Below are 7567 nucleotides of genomic sequence, written 5' to 3'. Positions count from 1 at the left end.
ACATTTTTTAAATAATTGTTTTTATGGGGACATGTGCTGACATACAATAATCCCCATGAGCCAGTTTAATACCCATGTAACATCAGTACATACAATAGCACACTGAACCATCAAGACGCCAGATAGGGTTTTCTTTTATTAAATGATGATGTTTATCAAGAAATAAGTGTCTCAACAAGTCCCTCTCAGTCTAATAAACATTGTGCAGAAGTTATTAGTGCTAGAAGTGCCGATCAATAGAGACTTAATGAGAGTAATAGCTTTCACCTTAAAGCACACATATTTCAGTATAAGTCCAGTTTTCAAACACACGCTTGACATTTTGAGAGCAACTGTTGGGTGCATCATTGGTTAAATATAATCATCCAAACTGAATCACTGAGAAAACAAAAGAGCTCCAGAAGGAAAAAAGAGAAAGAACAGATAAATGATATCCAGCTGTTTTCATCTTTGGAAAGGCCAAGTTTCCTTCTCCCCACATTTGTTCTTTGCGTAGTGTTTAAGTTTAAAAAGTTAGTTGTACAAATGACCTACAGAGATCGTGGCTCCCAAATGGCAAATCTAAAAGGAACAACTCCAATAAATCATGGAGTGAAACTTGAGTCCGGGGCTGTTGTCAGAGATTTATCGGCAGCTGTATTTTTCTAGTGTCAACTGATGTTCCATAAGACATAGCCAGCGTCTTACATTGCTTCCACCCATGCTCACTCCCACCAACACATATCCAAACACACATAATCACACTGCTCTGCACACATCACACACACAGATACTCACACTACACTTCTCCACTCCATCAACAGCCGTCTAGCATTTAAATTTGAGAGCTATTCCTGCGAGACTGTTAAACACGACAGATTGAGATGAGTGGCAAACCTCTAGTGCTAGCATTAGCCCACTTATCTTATTAGTGGGGCAGCTCTAACACATTTGATACCCCCCTGGCTACTGCTGCTGTTGGACTCAGGGAACCCGCAATGGCTTCAAAGACCAGATCTGGCGTCCTGGTGGCTCAACATGCTGAGACACATACCACAACGATGTTGGTTTGAATTCAGTCTGCGGCAGTTGCTGCATGTTTCACTGTCACTCTTCTTTCTGTTTCCAATGAGTAATAAATGTAAACTATTTGATGAACAACAACTTCACAAATATTTCTAATAGATTAGAGAGAATGAAAAGTATTTTAAGTACTTTAAATACTACATGTTTCCCATCATCATAATTTTTAATAATAATTAAAAATTTTTGGGTGGTAGCTTCGTGATTTTAAATATAACCTGAATACAGAACTTAACAGGATACTTTGCCTTTGAATCTCAATCCCACTTGAAATGCAAACAGTAAAAAGAATACAGTTTTTATTTTTTGTTACAAAAATAACAAGACGAAATAACAATAACAAGTCAAGACGTCTCTCAGGCACTAACTTAACCATTTCTTAGCTGAAAAATGACAGTTAACCACTTGAAACAGTAATTTCTTAGGTCTTTACAATTGTTTTATTCCAGTTCACTAGCTTGTGCAATGCTCAAATAGATATTAGTATTGCATTAGTGCTTAATCATTACAGAGCTTACACAAAGTTATTACACTAGAGAAGGCAAATTACAATGAAAGACTTGTATGGTATTCATGTTAGTAATTTCTAATACAATAATGGACAGGTTAAGGTTAAGATAATCCTATAATATGTTTCTGTGATGTTGTTAAGAAAACACAGGATTGAAATCAGCTTCAACCTTTCATCTGTTTCACAGTGAAGCCTCCTGCTACATGAATGAGAGCTGAAAAGGTCACTGACAGTCAGCGGTTCTCAAACTATGGCTGGTGACCCCAGGATGGGTCTATTTCTGGTCAGAACACACATAACAAGTACTTTCTTTATGAGTGTGGGTTGCAGGGTTAGAGCTCATATCTTCGAGCTTGGTGGTAAACTATTTACAACTTCATTTAACCAAGAAAGGGCCTAACTGAGATTGAAAACCTATTCAATAGGGCTGTCCTTGCCAAGATAGCAGCATTATTTAGAACATATATAATATATATTTTAGATAGAGATATACTGTAGATATGTTTTTAGTGCTACAACTAATGATTATTTTCATTAGTTGCATTTTATTAGTAGTTAATCTGCCGATTATTTTTTGATTAACCGTCTATAATATGTTACAGTAGTCCCTTGTAATTTCCGAGGGCCCAAAGTGACATCTTCAAAATGCTGGCTTTGAACAACTACCAGTCCAAAACCGAAACAAATTTCACTATCGTGTAAGACAAAGAACAGCAGAAAAAATTTTTTTCCATTTGAGAAGCCAGAACCATCAAATGTTTGGTTATTTTTACTTTAATAATGACTGAACCGATTAATCAATAATGGCTGTTACTGATGAAGTAACAGCTGTCAAAAATGAATTGGTTTCTGAAAAGGATAGTAACAAACAGAGGCATCCATCCATCCATCCATCCATTGTCAACCGCTTATCCTGTGTACAGGGTCGCGGGGGGCTGGAGCCTATCCCAGCTGACATTGGGCAAAAGGCAGGGTACACCCTGGACAGGTCGCCAGTCAAACAGAGGCATACGCTTTCAAAATATTTAGCATATTTTTGTACACTAGAATAGAATAAGTAGACTTTCCACTGCACTTCAGTAACATTATTAGGAATGACTTTTTCATATTGTGTGTGGGTCTCTTTTTGAAATGACCCACTTCACTGGATTGGAGTGACTGACAAGTGAGTTCTGTAGTGGTAATGATACGGTGTAAAGCAGTCTCTGTGTGTTACTGTAAGTAGCAACACATAAGTCTAACCTTTAGCTGCTCACTGAAAACTGAGCTGAGGAGAGCTGCTTTGATGATTTGAACCCTGTGCTTATGCATCAAGAATACACACAAACACACACGGCTGTAGCCCAGCCAGAGCCATACACAAAGCCAGACAAATACTTAGTTTGCAACCAGGTGTAAAGTATACCGCACCTTGACTGCTGTTGTCCGTGCTAAGCCTCATGGGTAACAGGAAACAGTGATCATTCCCAGATCCCTTCCTGTTGGTACTTTGGATGACAGATGAATGATAGTCAGCAGTCGTCTTTGGCTTTCTTCTGCTCAGTTTCTCGAACTCACAAACACACACATGTGCACACACATATGCAAACACACACACACACACACACACACACACATATAGTTACACAATCCTCCCCATCAGCACCCCTGGTGTGGATATCGCTTACCAAGACTCTTTGCTATTCTTAAAGGAGGCGTGTGAACATGTTGGGTGGGCAGACAGGCACTTCACTGCTCACCTGCCTTTCTTTAGCACAGTCTTCACTCTTTCTTTCTCACACTTTCTCTCATCCCACTCACCCTCCCTTTCTCTCTCTCAACCTCACACACACACACACACACACACACACACACTTGTCACCATAAAACAGGTTGCGTTGTCAAGTTGCCTATCACTATGCTTGTTCCTCTGTGCCATATATGTGCTCTCTCAGCTGTTCCTCACAGTTGAACCACATTTAACCCCACACACATGCACACGTACACACATGCACATACACAGTTTGCACTTTCTGTCTTGCTCTTTCTCAGTGCTGCCCTTTTACTATCAGCTCACAGACTGTAACCCAATCCGCGCGGCAGGAGAGTCATTCACTCTGTCAGTGTGTAAGTGTCACTAAGTGAGTTTACAGCATTTCTCCTGTGTCTGTTGCATTGCATGCATGCATGCCTTTAAATGCATACTCTCAGTCCTTATCATTTATCCATTTCAGCTTTTTACTCTTGTAGTAAACAGTGATTAACAATATGAATATATTTTTATTAGTTTCTACATCAGATAGCCCAGTCCCCCAGTTTAAATTCCAAACTCATAAACCAAGAATAAACTAAAGGAGGTGTCTGTCACCATAAATTAAAAGAAAGGGTTTGAGACCATAGCTGGTCGTATCCAAATAATCAAAATAAGAAAAACTGTAAAAATGTTTTGGGCTAGGGAAATAAAAAATAAAAAATTGTTTTGTCAGACATAATTAAAACATATTTGCCTCTTGAAGCCAAACTCAATCTAAAGAATAGATATAAATGTTTTTATAAAGAATATCTTAATGTGAGAAATATGTGTGCCTCTGCTATAATATTTTAAAATTCTAAATCCATGAGGCAAGGTGCGTTAATTATATTTTGAATATATTATTATTAGTCACTTGGGCATTTTTGTGTGGCAATAAAGAAACCATTGGTCTCTGTCAAGTGTTTAGCATCTTACCTCTCTGACATATGCAGTACAGTAGCACAGTAACATCCACTCGTCAGACAAAACAGATTACCTTAAAATAGCCTTTAAGTCTGCTGATGTTTTTATAAGATGAAGAATTTGTCATGAATCGGGAATGTCAAATGCCAATAATAGCCCCACTTCAGCCTTTGGTTATTTTATTGAAGACTTCTGTCAGTGGTTGAATTTCAGGTCTCAGATTGAATAAGCTGTGGGAGCAGCAGCTGACTGATGTGGTGACAGACTTGACCATCAGCTATAATTTCATTAGAGATGGTTTTAGTGGTGACCATCTCATTTAGAATAAATCTTGTCAGCATTAATGCAAACCTCGCAAATCATTCTCACAGAATTATTTGAAGTGTTTTCATGTCACTGCCCTGGTGTCCAGGAAGTATGCTAAAATAAACAAAAAAGGATAAGTGTTAGCTGTGTACACTTGAACCATACATTCAGTACATTTATTTGACCAAAATGTTTGTGTGGCCTCTGAATAGCAAGTTTAGGTAACTTGGAAGTTAAATTCTAAAATGAAAATACATGCATGAGTTTTAAATTAACATTTCACTATGATGTGAATGCTATTGCCAATCTGTGATGTTGTGAGTAGGGTACGTTGGCACTTTGTGTATTTACTTGAGGTAAATGATGTTGGAAACAAGTTGCTGGTGCCAGTGAAAGCTTTATGCAGTTAAATGGGCAGTGATGAGCGTATTTGTCAACACATGCAGTCTCCTACCGCTGCCAACAGCAACACTTCATGGCACAGCCAGAGTTCCATCTAACTAAGCACAATACAAGTCATGAAAGCATTAAAATCCCCCCAACTCACTCCATCACCATTTCCAAAGTGATCTGATGAAGATATTACCTAAATGGCTGGCAAGCTGTGGGCTGCTAACTAAATGCTAATATGTGTCAGAGCCTGGGTGAGGATTTATGGCTCACCATCTGCTCACCAGCATACAGTACAATGTTAGCTTACAATGTTAGCTTTGATCAAGACCTCCCTGTTCATTCCTCACTCATCACTCATCTGAGTATGAATTAGTACCAAGTACTTTCTCCTTTAACCTAATCATGTTCTCTGCTGCACAGTGCTCATTTGAATAGTAATTAATTTGCATTCTGGGGCCTGAACATTTGTTTTTTAAAGCATACATGATAGTGCAATTAGAAACAATATTGTTTTCTGATTCATAACATGATTAGGGTGCTTGCAAATGAATAGTCATTAAAACAGTGAGGCCCTACTTTCATTAATGAATGAAAACAGCTTCTGTGTTGCTTGTTTTTCCCTCCATGAATTCAGCTACTCTTCAGCACTTTCAGTAAACACTGAGATCAACTAATTCAAAACATATCTGACAGCACACTTTGTCTTTGAAAACATTGTGGAAAATGTCAGCTTGGAATTGTCTCCATACTTATTGCTCAAACACTGTGTGACATTTAATAGAAGCCACATAATGAACTAACCATTTGCTAGTGATCTATATGGATCTGTGAGGGAAAATAGTGAACTTTGTGAAGAATTCCATCCAATCCATCTGTCCAAACAAGTTTATTCTAGCATTAGTCTTCACAGAGAAACCTCCAGGCCTAGAGCGTGCCTAATGCCATTTGATGAAACAGTAAAGATTCTCCATATCTTTTCCACAGTAAAAGGCTAATTGCTGTGCTGTAGTCAGATTTACGTCCTCCCCATTCTCCTTTACGCGTCAGCCATCTGTAAGCCCTCACGCTGCCAGTCTCCAAAGGGGTGTATGTTATGATCCCATGTCAGTGAAATCAATCCTTATCAATTTTAAAGTTCAGGTTTTTATTTCATGGCTTTCAAGGGAGCTCCTCTCAAGCGAAAATGACTATTCTGGCTCTTTTTTCCCCTGCCCCCACCACTCTTCCCATCTGCGTCCATATTGATTGTCTGTGTCCGTGCGGCTCCCCTGCGATTTTTGCCCCGTGGCAGCCTCTGGACTGTTGTCAGTGAGTGCCTGAAGACATAGCTGAGTTAAATAATGTTAACTAGAGTCAGTGATCTGTCTCAATGCAGCTTCCCAGCATTAACAAGCTCTTGAAATTGTCATGTCTCCACAGTGTCTGGGAAGAGATCAACAAAGGTCAAATGACATACTACAGATGATCACCCATTCCTTTGTAAAGAATGAACAAACAAAATTTATTTTTCAAACAATTCATTACCATTTTTGAAACTGACTTCAAACAGTCAGACGAGAATTTGTGTCTGAAATTTTAGTATTGTTCTACAAGGACTGAATGATTAACATTATCTCTAAACATATGCGTTGTGCCTGTGTTTGTGTGTGAACAAAGCTGAGTTTACTGTATGTGAGACAAAAAAATGGTGGGTTGGCGGTGAGAGTAAAGAGTCTGATTTTAATCAGCCAGTGATAAGGTTGGAAAGCCCATAGCACACTGAGCTCAGAGATTCATATTGAATCACCTTGTTAGGAAGGCAAGGCAAGGCATGTTTATTTGTATAGTACATTTCAACAAGGTAATTCAAAGTCCTTTACATAAAACATAAAAGCAACAGGGAAATATAAAAAAGTTTAAAAGCAACATAGGGAAATTGAAAAAAAATACACATTAAAACAGGGTAAAACAGGACAGTAAAAGTTACAGTGCAGTGTACAATCAGGGTTGAAAGAGTTAAATGGAAAATAAAAACAGGCTGAGGGGTTGAGCAAATAATTGAGTTACAATTATTTTGAAAAGAGAATAAACAGAGAAGTACACTTAATCTACTCTCTCTAGCTAGTCTGTACTCGGGTCCATAGCAATCTTTGGGTCCACTGAAACTTCAAAAACCCGCGGACACTACAGAGAAACCAGGACATGTCTGTCTGCAGGCCACTTTGATCCAGTTATACTGTGCACATGCAATGTATCATCAGTTTAAAGTTTGCATGTTCACTATAATTGAATTCAAAATCCTTTAGAGAAAATGTGAAATTAAGCTACATTTACTTTGCCCATATTGTCTTGACCCGCTTTCAGTACAACAACAGAGAAATGGTTCCTGATAGTGCCAAGTCTAAGCATTTACTGGCAGCCAACAAAGTTTACACCCTCAGTTTCTTTGACTCTTTTCCTTTTACAACTTGTGTCAGGTAAACATTGAAGTGCTGAAGATTAGGCAGAGGGGCTGTTGTCCACATTGTGTGTGTGTGTGTGTGTGTATAAGTGTGTATTAGTGCATGTGTGTGTGTATTGTGCAAGGGATAGCTGTGAGGCCTCCAAACAGTAAACTAATG

This window comes from Micropterus salmoides, unplaced genomic scaffold, assembly GCF_014851395.1.
Source record: "Micropterus salmoides isolate LMB-PRFRI ecotype aquatic unplaced genomic scaffold, ASM1485139v1 Ms_hic_scaffold_13, whole genome shotgun sequence".
Lineage (NCBI taxonomy): Eukaryota > Metazoa > Chordata > Actinopteri > Centrarchiformes > Centrarchidae > Micropterus > Micropterus salmoides.
The sequence above is the reverse complement of the archived record's forward strand: the minus strand, read 5'-3'. Positions refer to the sequence as shown.